Source organism: Heterodontus francisci, chromosome 8 (assembly GCF_036365525.1).
Source record: "Heterodontus francisci isolate sHetFra1 chromosome 8, sHetFra1.hap1, whole genome shotgun sequence".
Lineage (NCBI taxonomy): Eukaryota > Metazoa > Chordata > Chondrichthyes > Heterodontiformes > Heterodontidae > Heterodontus > Heterodontus francisci.
Genome location: NC_090378.1, coordinates 48,270,138 through 48,295,500, shown reverse-complemented (window position 1 = coordinate 48,295,500; position 25,363 = coordinate 48,270,138).

Sequence of the window (25,363 nt, the reverse complement as noted above, 5' to 3'; positions counted from 1 at the left end):
TTCTTCGGGACAGGATTTGCTCCCATTTGGAAACAAATGAACTTATTAGCGAGAGACAGCATGGTTTTGTGAAGGGGAGGTCGTGTCTTACTAATTTGATTGAGTTTTTTGAGGAAGTGACGAAGATGATTGATGAGGGAAGGGCGGTGGACGTTGTCTATATGGACTTTAGTAAAGCCTTTGACAAGGTCCCACATGGCAGACTGGTGCAAAAGGTGAAGTCACACTGGATCAGAGGTGAGTGGCAAGATGGATACAGAACTGGCTCAGTCACAGAAGACAGAGGGTAACAGTGGATGGGTGTTTTTCTGAATGGAGGGATGTGACTAGTGGTGTTCCGCAGGGATCAGTGCTGGGACCTTTTGCTGTTTTTTGTATATATAAATGATTTGGAGGAAAATGTAGCTGGTCTGATTAGTAAATTTGCGGACGACACAAAGGTTGGTGGAGTTGCGGATAATGATGAGGATTGTCAGAGGATACAGCAGGATATAGATCGGTTGGAGACTTGGGCGGAGAAATGGTAGATGGAGTTTAATCCGGACAAATGTGAGGTAATGCATTTTGGAAGATCTAATGCAGGTGGGAGGTATACAGTAAATGGCAGAACCCTTAGGAGTATTGACAGGCAGAGAGATCTGGGCGTACAGGTCCACAGATAACTGAAAGTGGCAACGCAGGTGGATAAGGTAGTCAAGAAGGCATACGGCATGCTTGCCTTCATCGGTCGGGGCATAGAGTATAAAAATTGGCAAGTCATGTTGCAGCTGTACAGAACCTTAGTTAGGCCACACTTAGAATATTGCATGCAATTCTGGTCGCCACACTACCAGAAGGACGTGGAGGCTTTGGAGAGGGTACAGAAGAGGTTTACCAGGATGTTGCCTGGTCTGGAGGGCATTAGCTATGAGGAGAGGTTGGAAAAACTCGGATTGTTTTCACTGGAACGACGGAGGTGGAGGGGCGACATGATAGAGGTTTACAAAGTTATGAGTGGCATGGACAGAGTGGATAGTCAGAAGCTTTTTCCCAGGGTGGAAGAGTCAATTACTAGAGGACATAGGTTTAAGGTGCGAGGGGCAAAGTTTAGAGGGGATGTGCGAGGCAAGTTTTTTACACAGAGGGTGGTGAATGCCTGGAACTTGCTGCCAGGGGAGGTGGTGGAAGCAGATACGATAGTGACGTTTCAGAGACATCTTGACAAATATATGAATAGGAAGGGAATAGAGGGATATGGGCCCCGGAAGTGCAGAAGGTGTTAGTTTAGGCAGGCATCAAGTTCGGCGCAGGCTTGGAGGGCTGAATGGCCTGATCCTGTGCTGTACTGTTCTTTGTTCTTTGTTCTTTGAGTGTTGAAGACCTCTTTTCAAGCACAGCTATGGAACTAAGGCCACCGGAATGGTCAGAACTGCTAAAAGCTGTTAAAAGCCACAGGAAGCCAGAGAAAAGGAACAAAGAAACAACTAAAAACACAAGGTAAGACAATGGCTACAAATTTTCCTCTGCTTGTGTTGGTCAAAGCGAAAGATGATATGAAACAGAACTGGCAGTTTTCTCACTTGCAGTGCCAAAATTACAAAATTGCAACAGATTTAATTCACAAACCAGAGCGGCTGCGAGTAGCTACACTTTTATCACTGTTGGGGAGCGATTGTTACAAAGTGTATTCCACCCTAAATCTCTCTGAAGAACAAAAAAAACAGACAGCAGAAATTTTGAATGCCTTGAAGGCACCCTTTGAATCCCAAGTGAACGTAACCTATGAACGGCATATGTTCAATATTAGGGCCCAAGGTGAAAAAGAGTTCATTGATCAATATGTGACTGCATTAACACAGTTCGCAGAATCCTGTCAATTTGCACAGCTAAAAGATGATCTTATCAAAGACAGGATTGTATTAGGCATAAGAGACCCCGCAGTGAGCGCACATCTACTGAGAGAGGAGAAACTGACTCTCAGGAAAGTGATCAACATGTGCAGAAGCACTGAGGTTGTATCAGCAGCTGGAGGATATTCATGGCTTAACAGACCAGGCCTTGCATTATGCTGATAGACATTCCAGGCCGAAAGGGCAGAAAGATCACAAACAAAGGGCAGGATGTAAATACTGCGGAGGACATCACGCACAGGAAAAGAAGCCATGTCCAGTGTGGGGAGAACAGTGTTCTCACTGCAAGAAGCTTTGACATATTGATCAATGGACTCATTTGCATGCAAGTGCTTGGAAGGAAGCACAATAAGCAGGTACAGATGGAGAGACATCAGCCGAAGATTCTGACGAATCACAATACAGCATACAATGGGTTGCTTTAGACGGGTTATAAATGGTTTGTGACTGTTGGAATGATGACTGCAGAAGGAGATTATCAAGTCAACATAAAGTGCCAGATAGACACCGGTGTGTCATGGAACATCATGACCTTCACAGATCGGTGCGAAGTGGCTCAACATGGCGATCCAAGAATGAAACCCTCACAAGTAAGGTTGAGGTTATATGATGGCACCATACTAGTGCCAAGAGGACAAGTTACTCTGAGAGACCATTGCAAAGACAAGAAGGAAGATCTGGAATTCCAAATCAAAGAGGGCAAGCAAAAGCCACTCATCTCAGCAGAAGCAAGTCTAAAGCTTGGACTGGTAACCCTCAACCGTGCAAAAAAGAGAAAATCCAGGAGATGGCCTCCAGGAGCAGGCACCAGCACTGGAACGAGAACGTCTTTGCCAGTCACAAGGTGACGCGAGTCATACAGGCAGTGAGGAAACGGAAGATCTGGCACTTGTCTGCTCAGGCGCACAGAAGGATCTGGCAGTCATCTGCTCAGGTGCCTGAGGTGGAGGCTGTGGGGAAGGAGTGCTCGGATTCATCAGAGCGGGCAGACAAAATCAAGGTGAAATGGCAGAAAGCCAAATTTCATTTTGACAAAACTTTTTTTTTATTGGTTCATAGGATGTGGGAGTCGCTGGTTAGGCCAGCATTTATTGCCCATCCCTAACCAATCCCTGCCGAACCATTGCCAGAATTGAACATTGGAGAGCCAGTCAGGGTAGAAACCTTCAGCGCACTCAACAAGAGTCAGCCCAAGTGGCAACTTGGGAGCTGCACAGACCAATTGTCACCTCAATCATATGCTATGTGGTGGCAATGAAGGACCAGATATATCGTCACAACCAGAGGCACACACCTACAACTGGAGAAGCTGTTGCTTCACAACAGGTGGCCATTCAGGAAGATGAGAACTCACTAACTGCACAGATCACAGAACAACCATCAGCCCCAGAGGTCCACAGCACCTTGACAACGGACATGGAACAACAACAGCTCCCGTGGCAACACCTGACAAGGGAACAACACTCACCGGAGAAGGAAAACCAACCAGATGAGCAACCAATGACAACCCACAAAAGCACCAGTAAGAGACCAGAATGATTTAATGACTATGTGTGCAATGCATATGCAGAGACTGACAAGAATGATGAATTACGAATGCATGAGAACAGTTATGTGCATAGTGGGAAACTAACATTGTCAATGATAATGTATGCAAATTTTTTTTCTGTTTTTTCTGTATGAAATGGGGGATGTTTGGGATAGAAATGCAATACTGTACCACTGTGCATCCTGGCTTGCCATCGTCATGTGACCTCGACCATGAGATACTCTGACTGCAGGCAGTCATTACAGCATGTTTCAATAAAGACTCAGTATACACCAGACTGGTGTCCTGTGAACTCTCTGCCACAGATAGGCTGGCTGCTGTGACTCCCCTAGTCAATCCACTGCCTGGCCCTGCCTCCCTCTGAGTCTTTGTTGCACAGTGCATGAGATCTATTTCAGCTGGTTGCTCCCCCTCCTGTGCACTGTCCCTGGAGAGAGGACCTTGTCTTTGGAAGCTTCCCTTTACCAATCCACTCTGAACACAGGCTAATATCCCTCAGCACCCACCCTTGCAGAAACTCCACCACCTGTGATGAATCCCACCCGTGCCTCGAGGGCTGCACCATTGTCACGCAATGGCTGCTGCACCACACCACCACCCCCCCTCACCACCACCCCCGTTCCCCTTCCTGGATTCAAACAACTCATGGCCACACTCCCATGGTGGCACTGAGGTCTCATCTAGGTACCGCCACTTTGAAAAGATTGGTGATCTGAAGGCACATGATCCCCGTGTGCCATTTACTCAATTGGAATCCACTCCCCCAATCATAAAACCCAAATTAGGCCAATGCAAAAACATGCACAACAATTTTAATTGCAGTCCCGCTGCATCGTAGTGGCAATGTCACCTTGGACCTTTCCTGCCACTGACAAAATACGAACCTATGTCACAATGTCAGGTTTTCAGGTGAGTGTCTCCCCTCCCAATTTTTCTGCCTCCCACACCTCCAATCCCATAAAATTCAGCCCACAGTGTGATGATTCCACCTCTATTTTACCCTCTAAGGTATGCACTGTGCCAATATCTGAGCTGATGGCTGCGAGTAACAGATTAAGTTATGGTGCTTCTTCCTCCGTGGTCTGCTCTTCCTCTGGGCCTTAATCTCCAGGCACCCCTGGCTGGCTGAGCACAGTCTTACATATCTGCAAGCATAAATGCACAAGGGCAGGGTTTGGGTGAGGGGAAGGATATGGGTGGAAAGCAAGTAGTGCAGGGTTACACCAATTGCAGCTTCTACATCGTAACAGATTACAGGATGAGGGTGAAGTGGGATTTGAGAAGGTGCATAAGGCAGAACATACCATCCTTCTGGGTGGTGACATCCCTCTGTCCATGTACACTGTTTATAACTGTGCCATTTAGTCTATATTGCCTCTCCATATCTCTTTTGCCAAAATACTTCACCTCACATTTCTCTGTATTAAATTCCATCTGTACCTGCCACTTATCTGCCCATTCTGCTAGCCCATCTATGTCCTATTTCAGTCAATTGGTATCGTCCTCACTGTTTGCTACACTTCCAAGTTTGGTATCACCAATTTTGAAATTCTACTCTGTATTCCAATATCCAAGTCATTATAAAAGCAGTGGTCCCACACCTGACCCTTGGGGAACACCACTGTCTACCATTCTCCAGTCTGAAAAACAACCATTTACCATGACTCGCTGTTTTCTGTCCTTAAGCCAATTTTTTTTTTATCCAGTTGGACCCTGACCCTACTATTCCATGAGCCTTAATTTTGTTAATCAACCTTTTATTTGGTACTTTGTCAAATGTTTTCTTAAAATCCATATGTACACTTACAATTAGGAGCAGGAGTAGGCCACTTCGCCCCTCGAGCCTGCTCCGCCATTCAATAAGATCATAGCTGATCTGATTGTAACCTCGACTCCACATTCCTGCCTACCCCGGATAACCTTTCAGCCCCTTGCTTATCAAGAATCTATCTACCTCTTCCTTAAAAATATTTAATGACTCTGCTTCCACTGTCTTTTGAAGAAGAGAGATCCAAAGACTCAAGAGCCTCTGAGAGACAATATGTCTCCTCACCTGTCTTAAATGGGTGATCCCTTATTTTTAAATAGTGACCCCTAGTTCTAGATTCTCCCACAAGGGGAAAAGTCCTTTCCACATCCACCCTATCAAGACCCCTCAGGATCTTTAATGTTTCAATCAAATCACCTTTTACTTTTCTAAACTCCAGTGGATACAAAACTAGTCTGTCAAACCTTTCCTCATAAGACAACCCGCCCATTCCAGGTATGAGTCGAGTAAACCTTCTCTGAACTACTTCCAACGCATTTTCATCCTTCCTGTACACAATACTCCAGATGTGGTCTCACTAATTCCTTGTACTTTCTGGAAGTTTATCTGTTTTATGTTTTAATGGTAGCTTCACCATGTCCTCTGGTGCACAAAACTCCCTTTATGGTTCCTTACCTGGCCTCTTTACCGCCACTGCATTTCCAGCCTATCTTCAGTGTCTCTACACAGGCCTCTAACATCTGGCTACAGTCAAACCTCTGCAGGTTTCTATCAGCTTCCATTTGAAAATGAAACCTAAGGATTCTTGTAAGTCTTCTTTATATAAAAAAAACAAACAGTATAGAGTTAACCAAGGTTTATTTACAGTTACCTGCAAAACTTTGCTATTTGAAACTATTTGCTTATTGGAGTGTTATCCTTTGCAATTGCTATTGGCCATAGAATTATTCCTTTGTGCCCTTACCTTGAATTATGTACACAAAGTACACAGGGAAATACAGATACGCCAGAAAGAATTGCCGCTGCCAGTTTCCATATCTTGGAGTTAGGAGAAATGGGTGCATCTTCTTCTGACATCCAGTTTCAGTCAGCTCCTCCCCCTCACCCCATCCAAAAAATATCTTTCAGTAATATGTATCCCCATCCATTTCACAGCCATTCAGAACAGGATTGGCAGTGACGAGTACTACAGCAGTACACAAGACCTAAGGGGAAAAAAGGTCAATGCACAGGACAGTTTCATACTAGGTTGAATTTCCATCTTCCGCAGGCCACCATTAACAGCGATCTCTAATACAAAAATCTACACAGTTCCCATATCATGCTCCAGGATTTTATGATATTTTTTGCACAGAAGGGATTTGGGGAAAGAGTTATGCTGGGTTCTAACAGCAATAAATTATCACTAAGTGTACACAGATAAGGGGTAGATAATATGCTAAACAGAAGCTGATTTTCTCTATTCATTAGCTTATGTGGGTAATCAGAAAATATCTCTCACGCATGTTGCTGGAAAGCCCTTTGATCCCTATCTTGCTATAAAGTGAGGGATAATAGAGAGAGAGACACGCAGATACCATAAAAGCAATGCAGCTTTTGCAACAGGGAAGTTATTGAGAGAGAAACAGCAGGGTCAATAAGTCAAAATGCTTAGCAGTTGGTCTGTTTAAATCAAGCAAAATAACCCACTGAATTGGGGTAGTGCAGATTGTTCATTATTTTTATTTAATTACGTGGAGATAAGTTGTATCAATTGAACTAAGTGAATTTGGTCGCTACTAGCCCTCTGTTGTCTTAACAATTTGAACCAAACAGCAGCTTATTTAATACAAAAGCAAAATACTGCAGATGTTGGATATCTCAAATAAAAACAGCAAGTACTCAGCAAATCTGGCAGCATCCATGGAGAGAGAAACCAAGTTAACGTTTCAGATCGAAGACAAATCTGGGCACATCTTTTGTTTCTCTACTTGTCCTAATACTACTTCCTTCAGCTCTGCCCCATCAACTCTTTTATCATTTAATGTCTCCTGTCTTCCGCCCTAGCACAGATCTTCCGTTTTGTTCTTTTTCCACCTTCCTCCATTTGACCAACTTAAAATTTCTAACTTTTCCCAGTTCTAATGAAAGGTCATTAACATGAAACATTAACTCAGTTTTTCTCTGCACAGATCTGACAGACCTGCTGAGTATTTCCAGCATTTTTTTTTAATTTTTAGAACAGCTCATTTAACATCAGTTTTGTCCACTGTCAGATTGAAGAAATAGATATGCAAAAGACATCGATATTTGGTTCAGGCCATCAGAGGATTCCATTGCTCCACCACTGGGACTAACGTATTGGTAAATATGGGGTAATGTGAAACACCTCCCAGAAAAGTAAGATGCTCTGACAGGAGTGGCAAACGCCACTGAACCAAAGGAAGTATCTATGGCAAACCCGAATTCATAACAACCCACATACTTGTGCCTGGGATAGGCAAATATATTTGCACTTGTCTCATTTGATTTTTTTTTCTCTCTGTCTCAAACAAATCTAATAAATGGTCTTGCTGATCCTCATATTGTAATCATGGAGGCACATCATCAATTTCTGTCGTGAAGTATTGAGTTAAAAACACCTTTTGGTACTTTGTTGTGATAAATAGCTAAGAAATTTGATCTGACAGGCCTCATGTGGCCAGTTACCTTGTTAAATATATGGATTCTTAAGGCCAATAGTTGTTTGGGGAGTAGTATTCCCACAAGGTAACAGGCTGAAATACTTACTGATTTAGTTCAATCGAGACCTTGCCACCTTGTTTAAAAACGGTTTTTGCTTGTTTTACTGTCAATATCATCAACTGCAGTAGGGTTGTGAAAACACTTTCTACTGTGTACATTGAAAACCATATTTCTATTAAATCCAGGCAGTAAAAAAATAAATACAGATACTTACTCCTAGGGCTGAATTTTACTGGCCCCTCGACACCGCGGGTGGCGGTGCGGGGGATGGTAAAATGCTGTGGGGAGAGGACCCCCACCCGCCACATGGCAGTGGCACCACAATTAGTATATGGTAAAGAGTACTTTTCTTTGCTCATTATGCGGCCTGCCGCCTCTCCACTGACACTTATTTTCCGCTGAACAGGCAGCCATTATGTGCCGTCACCAGCAAGCTAAGTTCTGTTATTCAGGGTTCTAACTCTGCATTCCTAAAGGGAGGAGGGGGGCGATACACAGGGGTCTCACTCTGCATTCTGGAAGGGAGGAGGGGGGATACACAGGGGTCTCGCTCTGCATTCTGAAAGGGAGGGGGTCTGGGATTACTGGAGGGAAAGCTGTGCTGGCATCAAGGGAGGTAGTGTGTACCATCCCTCCGTTAACAGTGTACGCTCTGTGTTTGTGAGGGGGCAATGGCACACTAGGCACCCGGTGTGTGAGGAGGGTGCCAGAAAGGGCAGGAGCATTAAAGTTTTATGGATGGTGGGGGCAATCGATTCAGCTGGTAGTATCTTGATGTGGTCATGCTGTGCCACTCTGAGTGTTGGCTAAGATGGGCAATGCCATGGCACGCCGCATAGTTGATCCAGGAAAGCAGCTGATGTACCCATCAACACCAATCCCTGCCCTGTTAGGAACCTTTGAATACATGCAGGGTTCAACTTTATTTATCACATGGAAATAGGTATGGCTCATCCTACATTGTGTGATCCTCTGCACATGAGGATCTGTATGTGCCAGAGGCAATATCAACTGGCAGGTGCGATCCACGTAGAGGCCCCCAGTTGTGAGCAGCAGCCCCCAAGGGGAGCTCGCCATTACATTTGCCGTGCACCTACAGGCCCCACATGACATGCCTTCGGATGTCAGAGCACCAGTGTTAGCGGAGATTGCGCATATAGAGAGGGTGGTGACACGTCTCTGTGCCCTGCTCACGGATGACGTGCACCCATAGGCTTCGGTGGACATCACATGCCTTTGTTCCTCATCGTGGCAGTGGTTCTCAAGCCTGATGCCTCTGCAGCCTTTTAGAGGCCCACCAGAGACCTTTGTGGGGTCACACAGTCAGCAGTGCACCGCTGCCTCAGGGAGGTCACCAATGCCCTGCACTGGAGGGCCAATGAGTATGTCATCTTCAGGACGGACTCTCACAGTCAGGTCCTGAGGGCCATTGGTTCTTTCACCAGTGCCGGAGAGTCATAGGTTGTAATGTTCATAGACTGCACTCATGTGGTCATCAGGCCTCCCGCCAGGCTACCACCTTCAGACATCACCATTAAAGGAGCCCTCTCAATCTAGGTGAAGCTGGTATGTGAACACCGCAGATGTTTGCAGCGAATGTGTGACCGTTTCTCAGGCAGCTGCCATGACACCTGGGTCTTGCGCCAGTCCCAGTTGCCACCACTGTTCATTGAACTGGCTCAGATGGAGGGGTGGCTTCTTGGAGATAAGGGCTATCCTTTGCAGACATGGCTCCTGGCACCAGTGAGAGACGCCACCATTGCTGCAGAGGAGAGATACAATGCCAGCAAATGAGCTACATGAGCCACCATTGAGCAGGAGATCGGCATGCTGTAAGAGCGCCTCCAATGCCTGGATGTATAGTGTGATACCCTGTACTATGGGCCAAAAAGGCCAGCTCCTTTCTTTGCTGCTCTGCACAACTATGCACCCAATAGGGGCTGGGCCTGGCATGGCGAGGAGAGACGTCAACAGGATTCCTCCTCGGACTATGAGGACACTGAGGTCCTACAACATGAAAGACACATGGGAGGGAAGATGGCACGGAGGCTCTCCACGCAGGGTTAGCAGTGAGTTAGGGATGTATGGAAGTGGCTTATCAGACAAAGGCTGTCTGCTCCATAGGAACCAACATGAGCTCTGCAAGCCACACATCACCCTCGCTCACCTGCTGTGCACCAGTCTACATCTGCAACATCCCTGTGTAAACCATTACAGTCAACAGTTGACTGAGCCAATGTCCATGTCATTGAATCTGTGGAGACACTCATGAGTAATGGTGGCATGGCAATGATGATATTGCATACATTGGCTCTCCTGAAGGGCCAACGGTGCAAAGGGATGTGACATTGACGCTAAATGCTGGCACACATCATTCACACAGAGATAAGGACACACGTTGATGAGGAAAATTTAGTGAAAGGTGTATTTACATTGCTGTGACACTTGTGTAATCCCATTTGTGTCAGTGTGTTCTCTGTAAACCTCTGTAATAGCTTTTATGGTCTATTTAAGAATGCGCAAAAGTAAGATTATTCACCCAGGTGCGGCACACCTACAAGAAGGAATGTTACACTTGAGCGGGAGAAGAGGATCGCAACTTCATAGGACACTAGGACACAGCAGGGTAAGAATGTGGCAGCAAAGTGGAAAGTGCTGGAGTAACTCAGCAGGTCAGGCAGCATCTGTGGAGAGAGAAGCAGAGTCAACTTTCAGGTCTGTGAACTTGGACAAGTTAACTCTGCTTCTCTCTCCACAGATGCTGCCTGACCTGCTGGATTTCTGCAGCACTTTCTGCTTTGCTGCCTGATTGACAGCAGCCCCACTCTTCAGCAGTCAGGTAAGTATTTCTTTGAAAGCTGTCAGGAAGCAGGTACTGGGGGGCTTAAAATAGGGCCCCAGCATCTGCTGCACAACTGTCAAAAACTCTCTCACTGCACCAAATGTCCCACCTCTCCCCATGTAATATGGGGAGGGTGGCTTGGCACCGTGATTCTAATGAGCCCACTTGTGAAATATCGCAGGGGCACTGCGGCGGCCACTAAATGCGAGCGCCATACTGAGTTAAAATTCAGCCCCTAGTATTTATAAATTTGAATAGGATTCCACAGCAGATCCTTTTGGTGGCATTATTGCATTACTATTTTCTTATTTTATCATCTAGAAACTTCACAAATGTAGCAGTTTGTGAATTTTTTGTGCTTTGTAACTGAGTTAACAGAATTGGTAGTGCTTATAGCACGGGCAAAACAACTTTTTTGTTCCAGCAAATTCTACAGAAGAGCATTTAATTATCATTGTACGGTACTTTGTTCTCTGCTACAGGCAACAATACCCAAATACAGTCCAATTAACCTTTATGTCCTTCGCCTGTTAATGGGTAATATACCAGACAAACTCATTATGAAGCCCACTTAATCTAATGCTGTGATGAGATCAAATTGCCATCACTCTGGCTTAAGTTACAATAGCTGTTTTTATTAATGAGAACCATATTCATTACTGAAAGGGCAACAAATCTGCACTGATGCTTATCGACCATGGAATCAGGGTTATTTTTAGGGACTGTTACCCTGTTTTCCTTTTCCTCCAATAACTATTTATCTCTGCTTACTCTGCAGCAGCTGAGAGAAGAGATAAATGGTCCACTGGCTTCTGTAACGTATGGTAATGGCACTTACGCTGCTGCGTACTGAAGGCAATGGCAGATGTGTTTGTGTGTGTGTTTTATTTCCCAAGGGCAAGAGAAACTGTGCCTGAAATCTGTTATATCCGTACATTTCTTAGCAAGTATTCAAAGCCACTAGATGTGATCATAAATTGAGTCTCTGCTGGATATCGTTTTGCTAGCATCGGTAAATAAAAATGTTTTCAGCTTATTTATAGGATCTGTTTAATGAAAATTCTAGGTTCCAAACTATTTATACATAAGAAGATATAATAATCGTCCAAATTCTGGCCTCCAGTAGTAATTTGGCTTTACGATTTCCTGGACACTATCAGAATAATTATTTGCGGTGAAGGTGCCCCACTTAGCTGACAGGAACCATTAATTGGTCTGAAGATGCTGCTGGCAGTCATTTTATCAGTGTGATACAGTTGGTATTGAATTCAAAGAGGTTCACAAACTAATCCAAATGGATAAGTTGGGTACATTTAGACTTGGTCTTATTAGAGGCTTATCCCTTCAACAAAATGAACTGTTTTCTGCAGCTTAAACTATATTAGCACGCTATGTTATTTTGGGTCCTTTTTCTATTCTGTTTAGCCAATAGCAGTACCATTTTGTATGAAACCTCTCAGTTAAAAAAGAGATTTCTATGTTGATGCTTCCACTTTTACTGTATTGCCAGTCAGCTGTATTGTGATCTAATGAGAACAATTTGCTCGTTAAGTTTTCTAAATAGCTGATACAAGAAAGTGGAAAACATCAACTCCCTTTCACTGTGTGGATAATTTGTTTTATTAAAAACTGGCTCAGGAATGAGGGAATAGAGAAATTATGCTTGTGTTAAATCAAAATTATTTGGGGTACCAGGAGTTGTGCCGGAAAATTGCACTTTACACAGGTGTAAAAGTAAAGATTTATTTATTAAGTCAGCAGCTTAAGGAAGAAAAATATTGAACAGCAGCAGCAGCGAAAATAAATACACTTTATCTGCCTAATTATTATATATAGAATGAATTCTTTCCAGGCAGATGAACAACTAAAACATTTATCATAGAACATAACTTATTCTTGTTTGCTAAACCCAAAAATTTGAATAATTTTAAAGACATAAAATCAGCTTTCGTGTCCATTTCCTTCTTTTGAAGTGATTGGGTAACATGAAGAGCTGAATCTCCATGCACAGATGAGATGACAGGATCAGTGAAACATCCACATGAATGGCCATTATCTCAACTAATGTTACATCACTTCTGTCACACTATGGGATTCAGTAATTCTTTTAATTATTTCCCGAATTATGTCATCAGCACTCACCTTGTCTTAACCTTGTGGGAAGTTAATGACAAGTCATGCAAAACAGATGCACATGTGCACAGCAGGACAAAACATCCTACTGCACAAAGAGTGCCATTTATATTTGTTAAAAAATTAAAGATGAAAAGTCAACACAAAATCGCAGAGGAAGGTTGTTCAAAACATATACAGCCTGATTTCCTTATGTTCAATTTAAGTTTCAAGAAGTTTCCTGTATCTGAGTATCTGATCAAAATTCCTTCTGTTTGCTTAAGCCTTTCTCAGGTGGGAGCGTAGTCCTGCCCAAATCCTGCTCAGAAATCATCAGGTGGGCCTTGGGTGGGCAATGGACAGGACTTTTTTAAAATTTTCATTTGCCTACCACCCCATTGTCTACTGTAAACCCATGGCAGGCATACAGAATCATCCTCAAAATCTATGTTGGGTTTTCAGAAAGCGTAGACTTAAAATAGCCTTTCCTTGTGCAAACAATGCTTAAACAGCCATAGCAAGAGCTTATTTAGCCTCTAATGAGCTCTGGGCTCCTGCCCTCCATGGATAGGGGATGTAGTATGCTGGTAATGTTACTAGCCTATTAATCCAAAATGGTCCAGAGACATACATTTAAATCTCACTATGGCAGCTATTAAGTTCAATTATTAATAAATCTGGCATAAAAAGCTAGTCTCATTAATAATAATCATGAAACTCCTGGATTTTTGTAAAAACCCATCTGGTTCATTAATGCCTTTCAGGGGATAAAATCTGCCATCCTTTACTGGTCTGGCCTACATGTGACTCCAGACCCATGTGGCTGACTCTTAACTGCCCTCTGTAGTGGAAGCCACTCAGTTGTAGTGGCTCACCACCACCTGTTCAAGTTCAGTTCGGGATGGGTAATAAATGCTAGCATTGCCAATAATGCTCACCTCTTAAAAAATGACCTACTTTCCGCAACATCATTCCATGTTGTACATTTCATGGAGTTATCCCTAGTCCTAAACAAGAAATCAAGTCTGTTCTATGTGTCCATTACTCTCTGTATTGCTTTCAATCTCTGGTCTTACTTGAAACCTGCTAATTCTATTTTGTATTCATTCACAGGACGTGGGCATCACTGGCAAGGCCAGCATTTATTGCTCAACCCTCATTGCCTTTGGAGAAGGTGGTGGTGAGCTGTCCTCTTGATGATAACTGACTGACTTGCTAGGCCATTTCAGCGTCAACCACATTGTTGTAGGTCTGGAGTCACATACAGACCAGGTAAGGACAGCAGATTTCCTTCCCTAAAGGACATTAGTGAAGTAGATAGGTTTTTATGATCATCATTACTGATAGAGGCTTTTTAATTCCAGCTTTTATTTAATTAATTTAATTTAAATTCTCCAGGCCATAGTGGGATTTGAACTCATGGATCATTAAACCAACCTCTGGATTACTAGTCGAGCAACATAACCACTATGCTACTGTACCCCAGTTCTGAACCTACGTCCTCTAGTTCTGTGTTCACAGTCCCATCAAATAATCAGGTTACATCTACATTTTCCACACCTCTCAGCAGTTTAAAGACCCAGGTTCAATGATATCGTGTGGAAAAATAAGTAAATCAATAATGTACAGCTTATATTTCCATTTGATTTCAATAATTACTTAGCCTATTCTCTATGAAAAAGCCACATCATCTTGGAGAAATTAAAGCTTCAGGATTTTGTTGAGTACTTTGGAAGATAATAGATTGTGGATATTTACAAACAGATGGAAAACTGTTATAAAATGTGATGTCAACAGCAGCATAGCAGTTTAATATGTTTAATTTATGAGCAGTAGCACTTCATGACTCTCATTAAATAAGCATGCTTTCCTTATAATAAAAATGCTTATAATGAGATCCAGACACCATTCCAAATTTCACAGTGTTCGTTATCTTAAAACAATAACTTATAAAGAGCTGTAATGACCATTTCCTTACTGGCTGAAGTAAATGCAATAAATCCTATGATCTGGTCCTGACAAATGTATCAAATGTTCTTTAAATCAAATTTTCAATCACTATAAATCTGGTGTGAAAAGATGTTCTCTTGGATTCTATAGGACCCAAGGGGATTGCTTTGTGGCTTCTTAGCAACTGTCATGTATTTAATGAACTGACGCAACATGAAGTGCTTTAAATGACCCTTTCATCTGATGCTGTCCAAATTCAATGAGGATCACTCGTCACTGATTGAGATCCCAATAGACCCATACAAGTGCCAAAGCACAAAGATGTTTGTGCTGGGGCATGAACCGCATTTCCATTTTTGGCACATCAAGCACAAACAGGGAAAGTATTGCAAGGCTTCTTCTATTTTGCCCCAGCAATGTAACTTGACCCTCAAAACAGCACTTCCTAAAGCTCTAGTTCAATCTGAATGGTTGAAGGTACAGGGGAGTGGCCTGGATTGATTTCCCCTGCCATTTTCATCTTCCCCAGTGGGGAAGGGACTGAATTCTATTTAGTGTTTCCTCCCTGATAGTCTGACTAAGAATGGCTGCTCATGATGTTGAAAAATCACACTCCCAAAGACATATTTTAACAGTCTTATGTTGTAGATTGTACCAGCTGTGAGATACTTCTGCAGGCATTATATGTTTTAAAGTCTATTTTTCAAAACATCTGCTGCACTTTGATTGACTTCAATTACTGCTTGCATTTTGGCAGCATTTTTCCACACAGCAGTCTTTAATGCATTACTAATAATGCTGGAAAGTTTCCTGTGAATATTGTTTTGCTGCTAAGTGCTATTTCACTCAGCAGAATGTCTGCTTCTTCCAAAGCAAACTTTGAATGCTGCTTTCTCACGTTGTTCATTTTATTACCACACTGAAATGCAGAGTTCTTCACTGTTCTCTTGTATAGATAGATACTGACCTGGAACTGAGCAGTACACAGGAACTTCAACATGCCTTACCATTAGCAGGACATGGCTTGTGGCCATGACACCCAGCATAACTAGTTCTCAATGTCAGCCATGCCACTATACGGAGGCACCAAGCAAAGGTCTGGTCTTCTCCTGACAAGGAGCAAAGGAAAAGGTCAAATCAGACCTGTCTTACACAACTCTGAGTGGCTCAGAGAGGTGGGAGAGCAAGTCACTCACCTGCTTTCCAAACAGTGTATCTGTCTGGTAAGAAGGGCAAGAGAGGAAAAATTAATGAAAACTCTGCAGGTGACCAGTGCTGAATCAGTTGAAATGAAATTATTACAAGACAACTTTATGAAAGGAAATTCCAAATACACCACATTTTCATTTTCTTACACATTTTCAAATGGACATTTATGAAGCAGTACAATAGCAAGATACTGCGTATGCTGGAAAGCTGAAATGAAAACAGAAAATGCTGTCATGGAGTCATAGAGTCATAGAGAGATACAGCACTGAAACAGGCCCGAAACAGAGCTAATGGGCTGAATTTTATTCCAGCAGTGATCTTCAAAAAGTGTGCAGTGCGAGCATGAGACATGCACCGCGGAGCCACCGTGATACTTTGCTCGGTGGCTCATTAACGTAGAGGGGGTGGAGCACCCACGCCAATGATATCCGGTGCCACCGCGCAGCCACCGGCACCATTTTTAAAGGGCGTCAAGCACTTACCGGCAATTTTAATGTTTAAAGGTACAGGTTTTGCATCAAAATGCATCCAAACGGAGATTCGAAGTCATGGGAATTCCTGCCACCAACTGGAATCTTGACATGGGACAACCGTCAGGACAAGGTAAGTTCTTTTGCATATATTTAAATTTATTTAACTATCCAGATGAAGGCTCCGCCACCGAGTGGCGGGGGGGGGGGGGGGGGGGGTTGTGGGGGGCCACCCTGAGGCCTCGCCGCCGCCGTTAAAATGCAGCAAGGTCTTCCCGGCGTCGAGGCTCATGGCGGGCCTCTCCCGGATGTATTTTCCGGGCCCCCCTGCCATGACCCTTGGCGTCGGGGGGCTTATAAAATTCAGCCCAGCATTTTAGGTCAATGACCTTTGAATTAAAAATCAATACTGAGGAGATGAGTTCAGGTAGATGAGGCACATTCCCTTAGTGCCAAGGGTACTTAAATTATGTTAATTTTCCTTTTTAACCACTCAAAATGAACCCTTGGACCTTTGTTAATGAGTCTGGCTTTGTCTCTCCCAGTGTTGGAATAAGTAACATGGCATGCCTAACTAAATGGAATAGAAATCAGACTTTTGAGAAATTTAATTGGAAATGTCAGCTAAATATTATTCCAAAGAACAAAAGACACTATTGGGCTGAATTTTACCAGCCCCACGACGCCATGGGTCACGGTGAGGAGGCCCATAAAATTCTGCGGGGAGAGGCCCTCCTCGACCCCCAACGTCGAGAAGGGCCCGTGGCATATTACCAGTGGCAGGGGGACCTCGGTGTGGCTCCCCGCCACCAAGCGGCGGGGCCTTCATCTAAATACTTAAATGAAAAAAAAGATGCAAATGACCTTACCTGCTGGCGGTGGCTGTCCCACACGATTTTATGGCGCGCTATCGGAACGCCGTATGGAGTTCCGAGGCGAGAAACTGGTGGGGAGGGGGAGGAGCAAAATTTTCAGGGCAGGGGGGAGTGGGGAAAATGTTTTTTATTGGCTGTGGGGATGGTGGGAAGGGGTTGAAGGGCAAAAATGAAGAGATTGGGGGGGGCGCAAGTTGGGGTTGGGAATAAGGATCACATTGTTCGTATTGCCCTGAAAACAAACATGGAGGGGGGGAGGGGGCAGGTGGGAAAGGGCCTCCATCATTTCTTGCAATTTGTACACTAAATGCACCGAAAAATTACTTTAAAAATTACAATTAATTCTAAGGGCTGGCAGACCTTTAAAAATGGTGCCAGCGCCGCACGCCATTGCTGGGGACACGGCGGCCGCCCCCTCTACATCATTGGGGCGGGCGGCTGCTATGCCCCTCCATTTAAATGAGCCCCCGTGCATAACATTGCGGAGGCTCTGCGGCGGCACTTCAGTGTCGGAACGCAGCGTGCTGATAAAATTCAGCCTATTGGGTCTTGTTCATTTGTATCTGTAGTTGATAAATTTGAAAAAATAAATAGAGCCATATGAACGTAACACAGTAGTTCAGAGATGCTGGCCGGAATTTTATTTTGCCACCACCGTAAAATATGGCGGCTCGCACGCACGGATTGTAATCCGTGGAGCCGTCGCAATATTATACGTGGCAGCTCATTTATATGGCCAGGGTGGACCGCCCCACCCAATGACATGGAGGGGGCGGGCGATCTGTCCCAGGGAATGGCGTCCAGCACCACTGCACGGGCGCTGCTGCCATTTTTAAAGGGCTTCCAGCCCTTACATTTAATTTATATTTTTAGAGACACATTGCCTCAAAACTTATTAAAAATAATTAAATAAATGTTCCCAGCCCCTCTCTCACCCCCCCCCCCCAATAACCTTACATTTCATTCCTTGCCCTCTCCCCCAGCAAAATACTTACCTCGTCTACCTGACGTTTCCAAAGCTCAGAAACTTTTTACTTTACCCCTTCCCATCACCCCCTAGACGAATCAGGTAAGTTAGACCATGCTCCCCCCTCCCGCACTGATATACCTACCTCCTCCCCACTCCCTACCAGTGTTCCGCCTTACAACACTGGTCATAGGCCCGAAAGTGCGGGAGTTGTGACCACCGACCGCAATATCGGAGTGGGACGGCCGGCGGGACCAGGTAAGTGATAAGTTCCTTAAATTACATTAATTAACATATTTAAATGTGGCTGCCGTGCCGAGCGGCAGGGGTTGGGGGGCCACCACGAGGCCTTGCTGCTGCCGGTAATATGGGGCGGGGCCTACCTGGCGTTGCGAAGCATGGCGGGCCTCTCCCGGAGCCATTTTACAACCCACCCCCCCACCCCCCAACGTCGGGGGGTTGGTAAAATTCAGCCTGATGATTTTTCCGATGTCTGAAATCCGTTATTTAAATTAAGAGATCTTCAACATGAGCTCATCTAGATCTCAAAACACTGATGGTTTTTCTAATGAGGAAACCACAGTGGTTTTCCTGATAAGGTGAATTGCTCTAGTAAAGTAGCCAACTAAAAGCTTAAATGCAAGTGATGATTTTGCAAGTCTGCAGGGAGCATTACTTTTAGAGACTGCATTTCGGGAAATCATGGGCATGTAGTATGTGGTTTAACATCCACTAATTTTAATAAAAAGAAAGCCATAGAAACATGGAAACATAGAAAATAGGAGCAGGAGTAGGCCATTTGGCCCTTCGAGCCTGCTCCGCCATTCATTATGATCATGGCTGATCATCCAACTCAGTAACCTGTTCCCGCTTTCCCCGCATACCCTTTGATCCCTTTTGCCCCAGAGCTATATCTAACTCCTTCTTGAAAACATACAATGTTTTGGCCTCAACTGCTTTCTGTGGCAGCAAATTCCACAGGCTCACCACTCTCTGGGTGAAGAAATTCCTCCTCATCTCAGTCCTGAAAGGTTTATCCCGTATCCTGAGACGATGACCCCTGGTGCTGGACTCCCTCACCATCGGGAACATCCTTCCTGCATCTACCTTGTCAAGTCCTGTTAGAATTTTATAGGTTTCTAAGAGATCCCCTCTCACTCTTCTGAACTCCAGTGAATATAATCCTAACCGACTCAATCTCTCCTCATACCTCAGTCCCGTCATCCCAGGAATCAGACTGGTAAACCTTCGCTGCACTCCCTCTATATACAAGAATATCCTTCCTCAGATAAAGACACCAAAACTGCACACAATATTCCAGGTGTGGCCTCACCAAGGCCCTGTATACTTGCAGCAAGACATCCCTGCTCCTATACTCGAATCCTCTCGCTATGAAGGCCAACATACCGTTTGCCTTTTTTACCGCCTGTTGCAGCTGCATGTTTACCTTCAGCAACTGGTGTACGAGAACACCCAGGTCTCATTGCATATTCCCCTCTCTCAGTTTGTAGCCGTTCAGATAATAATCTGCCTTCCTGTTTTTGCTACCAAAGTGGATAACCTCACATTTATCCACATTATACTGCATCTGCCATGCATTTGCCCACTCACTTAACTTGTCCAAATCACCCTGAAGCCTCTCTGCATCCTCCTCACAACTCACCCTCCCACCCAGTTTTGTGTCATCTGCAAATTTGGAGATATTACATTTAGTTCCCTCGTCCAAATCATTAATATATATTGTGAATAGCTGGGGTCATAGCGCCGATCCCTGCAGTACCCCACTAGTCAATGCCTGCCATTTGGAAAAAGACCTGTTTATTCCTACTCTTTGTTTCCTGTCTTCCAACCAATATTCTATCCATCGCAATACACTACCCCTAATCCCATGCACTTTAATTTTACATGCTAATCTCTTATGTGGGACTTTGTCGAAAGACTTCTGAAAGTCCAAATAAACTACATCCACTGGCTCCCCCTCATCAACTCTACTAGTTACATCCTCAAAGAATTCTAGTAGATTTGTCAAGCATGATTTCCCTTTCGTAAATCCATGCTGACTCTGTCTGATTCTAACACTGTTCTCCAAGTGCTGTGCTATAAAATCTTTGATAATGGACTCTAGAATTTTCCCCACTACCGACATCAGGCTGATTGGTCTATAATTCCCTGTTTTCTCTCTACCTCCCTTTTTACATAGTGGGGTTACATTAGCTACCCTCCAATCTGTAGGAACTGTTCCAGAGTCTATAGAATCTTGGAAGATGACCACCAATGCATCCATTATTTCTAGGGCCACTTCCTTAAGTACTCTGGGATGTAGATTATCAAGCCCTGGGGATATATCGGCCTTCAATCCCATCAATTTCCCCAACACCATTTCTCTACTAATACTGATTTCCTTCAGTTCCTCCCTCTCACTAAACTCTGTGTTCCCCAACATTTCTGATATGATATTTGTGTCCTCCTTTGTATAGACAGAACCAAAGTATGCATTTAGTTGGTCAGCCATTTCTTTGTTCCCATAATAGATTCCCCTGTTTCTTACTGTAAGGGACCTTATGATTTCCTAAGGTGGGATCACTGTGAGTGACGATCCCTACTGAATGCGTTGAATGGCAGAATTACCTGCATAGGTTCTAGACCAGTGCCATCTGGTGTACAGGCTGAGCAACTGCCATAGAATTGATCATTGTGAGAGCAAAGGTGCACTGCTGGCAGTGCTAAGGAGGCCTACCAGAGGTTTCCACATGCTGCTGGCCACTCCCTGTGCAGTCCTTGCAGCGTTAATGTAATAGAGTGATGCCCACAGGTGCATTCGCTGTGTGCGCCCCAAGTCCTTGAATGGATACTATCATGATGTCAGTGACCTGAACAGGCTGATGCAATGCCAAGATACCAAATATGGTAAACGCATGTACGGGCAGTGCCTTTGTTAATCACTCCTGAAACAACAAGTTATGAAGCAAGATGAGCCCTTTTCAGGAGCTATTTAAAGGGCCTCTCAACAAGCTGCAGTTGAGGTGCTTTTGACTGACTTTTGCTAAGGCAACGTTTGTGGAAGCACTGAGGTGAGATGCTGGAGTAATTTAGAGGTTTTTGCTGTACACAGTAAAGGAGGAAAGACACAGATATGGGGTCAGTATTTGCAGTACCACCTGCTCTACAACATGCAGAAGAGGAAACAAAGAGGAGAAGGAGGGCTCTCCATAGAAGGCCCTACCCACAAAATGTGGTCTGGGAGCCATGAGCCAGGAACAGTGCCTCAGGAGGCTACAATTCATAAAGGAGATCTTTGCAGAGTTGTGCCACCTCTTTCACGATGATTTGGAGCCTCAAAGCAGGGGAAGGACGGCCCTCCCAATGGCTGTGAAGGTCACCATTGCTCTGAAATTCAATGCCAGTGGATCCTTTCAGGTGGGAGTAGGTGACATCAGTAACATAATCACAGTTCGCCATGCACTGAAACATCAAAGAGATCTAATTACTGTATATAAGGAAGGGGAACTTCATTCTCTTCTCCCTGAGGAGGGAACACTAGGATCAAAGGGCACATGGGTTTGCCAGAATAACAGGCTTTCCAATGGTGCAGGGCACCATCAACTGCATGCATTTGACTCTGTGAGTCCCCTGAAATCAAGGGGAATGATACTGCAACTGCAAGGGTACCACTTTGTTAGGGTGCAGTTGTTGTGCAACCATACCAAGAAGTTGATTTTGGTGAATGCCTGTTAACTTGGCAGCACTCATGATGCTTTTATCCTGCTTCAGTCCACAATACTGGCCTCCAAGACACACCAGATTATAGCTGCTCGACAACAAAGGTTCCTCTACCCACACGTGGCTCATGACCCCTGTCTGCCATCCCAGCATGCAAGGTCAAATGAGAGCCATGGAGCAACCTGCAATCCATTGGAACAAACCATCGATCTCCTAAAGCAACTTTCGCTGCTTAGATTGTTTGGGGTGGGGAGGGGGGAATCGCTGCAGTACATGCCCGGGAGGGGATCCATGTTTGTGCTGGTGTGCTGCGTCCTCCACTACCTTTCAATTCCAAGGAACCAGCCACTACCTCCTGAGATCCAGAGACCACCTGGGAGGAGGAGTAGGATGTGGCAAGGAAGAGACCACATCTACCATGTGTAACTGGATGCATCGAGAGGGACCATACTGTGAGGCTTCATTTCAGTTAAAAGGAACTTCCCCATCCCAACATGGACACACCATTTCCCAACAGTACATCCATATCAGAATCCGCATCACAAAATCCCCTTGGCCAATATCATTGAATAAAGGCCATCAGCAAATACCTTCACTTGACAACTTTATCCAGCAACACATCAATAATATAAAGTAAAACAGATCTAATTGCCCCTGTGCATCCCCTTAGTGCATGCTTTGCAGGTGCCTTCCCTATCCTAGTGCTCCGACGCTGCAGCATGGCGAGTGGAAGGTTGCTGACTTCTGCTGGGTGGGTTGGGGGGACACTGCAGGTGGCCTTACAGGATGACATCAAGTAGCTCTTAATCGTGAGGGTGTGCTGCTAGATGAATAATGCGGATGTGGTGCATTGAGCAGTGTGAGAGGTGGGTGGTGTGGTGGGTGTGAGATGTGATGTGATGTGATGTGCAGATGCATTCACTCACCTTGTCCTCCCGGGTGAGGGCATTAAACATTTTTCAGCTTTGCTGCCATGTCCTCGGGGCGGCATTTTGAACGATAACCGTCCTTACCACCTGCTCCCATTCCCTTCTGAAGCTCTGTCTGGAAGGCTTCCTGCTGCCCAGGCCTCTCTCTTGACCTCCACCTCTCTGACCACTGCCCCCAGGGTGGCATCACTGAAACGGGAAGCCCCTACTCTGGCCTGGTGTGACATCTTCATTCACCCTGAGTGTTCCAAAGTGATTATCCAGCCTGTATTGCATTGCTCCTGCTTCCCTTTTATAGGGACTGTGCTTTTAAAAAGGGAAGGCTGCTTGGAGCATGTGGTTTCTTCAGAATACTACTCGGCCCCGTGCAATGAGATATTAAACCAAGACCTCGTTGGCCCTTTCAAGTGAATGTAAAAGATCCAATGCCACTATTTGAAGAACAGCCGATGACTTTATGACTATGGCAGTGGAGTTCTCCCAGTGTCCTGACTATCATTTATCCCTCAAACAACATCATTAAAAGGCAGATTAGCTGGTCATTAATCTCAGTACTGTTGTGGGACCTTGCTATGCAAAATCTGGCTCCCTACATTACATCAATGACTGGTTCAATGAAGAGTGCAGGAGGGCATGCCAGGAGCAGCACCAGGCAGACCTAAAAATGAGGTGTCAACCTGGTGAAGCTACAACGCAGGACTACTTGCATGCTAAACAGTGGAAGCAGCATACAATAGAAAGGACTAAGCGATCCCACAACCAATGGATCAGATCTAAGCTCTGCAGTCCTGCTACATCCAGTTGTAAATGATGGTGGATAATTAAACAACCGACAGGAGGAGGAGGCTGTACAAGCATCCCCATCCTCAATGATGGGGGAGCCCAGCACATCAGTGCAAAAGACAAGGCTGAAGCATTTGCATCCATCTTCAGCCAGAAGTGCCAAGTGGATGATCCATCTCGGCCTCCTCCTGAGGTCCCCAGCATCACAGATGCCAGTTTTCGGCCAATTCAATTCACTCCATATGATAGCAAGAAACGGCTGAAGGCACTGGATACTGCAAAGGCCATGGACCCTGACAATATTCCGGCAATAGTACTGAAGACGTGTGCGTCAGAACTTGCCGTGCCCCTAGCCAAGTTGTTCCAGTACAGCTACAACACTGGCACCTACCCGGCAATGTGGAAAATTGCCCAGGTATGTCCTGTGCACAAAAAGCAGGACAAATCCAACCCGGCCAATTACCGCCCCATCAGTCTACTCCAGATCATCAGCAAAGTGTTGGAAGGGGTCATCGACAGTGCTATCAAGTGGCACTTGCTTAGCAATAACCTGCTCACTGGAACTCAGTTTGGGTACCGCCAGGGTCATTTAGCTCCTGAACTCATTACAGCCTTGATCCAAACATGGACAAAAGAGCTGAACTCCAGAGGTGAGCTGAGAGTGACTGCCCTTGACATCAAGGCAGCATTTGACCGAGGATGGCATCAAGGAGCCCTAGCAAAACTGGAGTCAATGGGAATCAGGGGGGAAACTCTCCGTTGCTTGGAATCATACCTAGCACAAAGGAAGATGGCTGTGGTTGTTGGAGGTCAATCATCTCAGTCCCAGGACATCACTTCAGGAGTTCCTCAGGGTAGTGCCTAGGCCCAACCATCTTCAGCTGCTCCATCATAAGGTCAGAAGTGGGGGTGTTCGCTGATGTTTGCACAATGTTCAGCACCATTCACGACTCCTCAGATACTGATGCAGCCCATGTCCATATGCAGCAAGACCTGGACAACATTCAGACTTCGGCTGATAGGTGGCAAGTAACATTCACACAACACAAGTGCCAGGCAATGACCATCTCAAACAAGAGAGAATCTAATCATCTCCCCTTTGATATTCAATGGCATTACCTTCGCTGAATCCCTCTCTGTCAACATCCTGGGGGTCACCATTGACCAGAAATTGAACTGGACCAGCCACATAATTGCTGTGGCTACAAGAGCAGGTTAGAGGTTGGGAATTCTGCAGCGAGTAACTCACCTCCTGTCTCCCCAATGCCTATTCACCACCAAGTCAGGAATGTGATGGAATATTCTCCACTCACCTGGATTGATTGGCACCCCATCCAACACCTTCATTCAACATTCACTCCTTCCACCACCGTTGCACAGTGGCAGCAGTGTGTACCAACTACAAGATGCACTGCAGCAACTTACCAAGGCTTCTTCAACAGCACCTTCCAAACCCGCGACCTCTACCACCTAGAAGGACAAGGGCAGCAGATGCATGGGAACACCATCACCTGCAATTACCCCTCCAAGCCACCACCCATCCTGACTTGGAACTATATCGCCGATCCTTCACTGT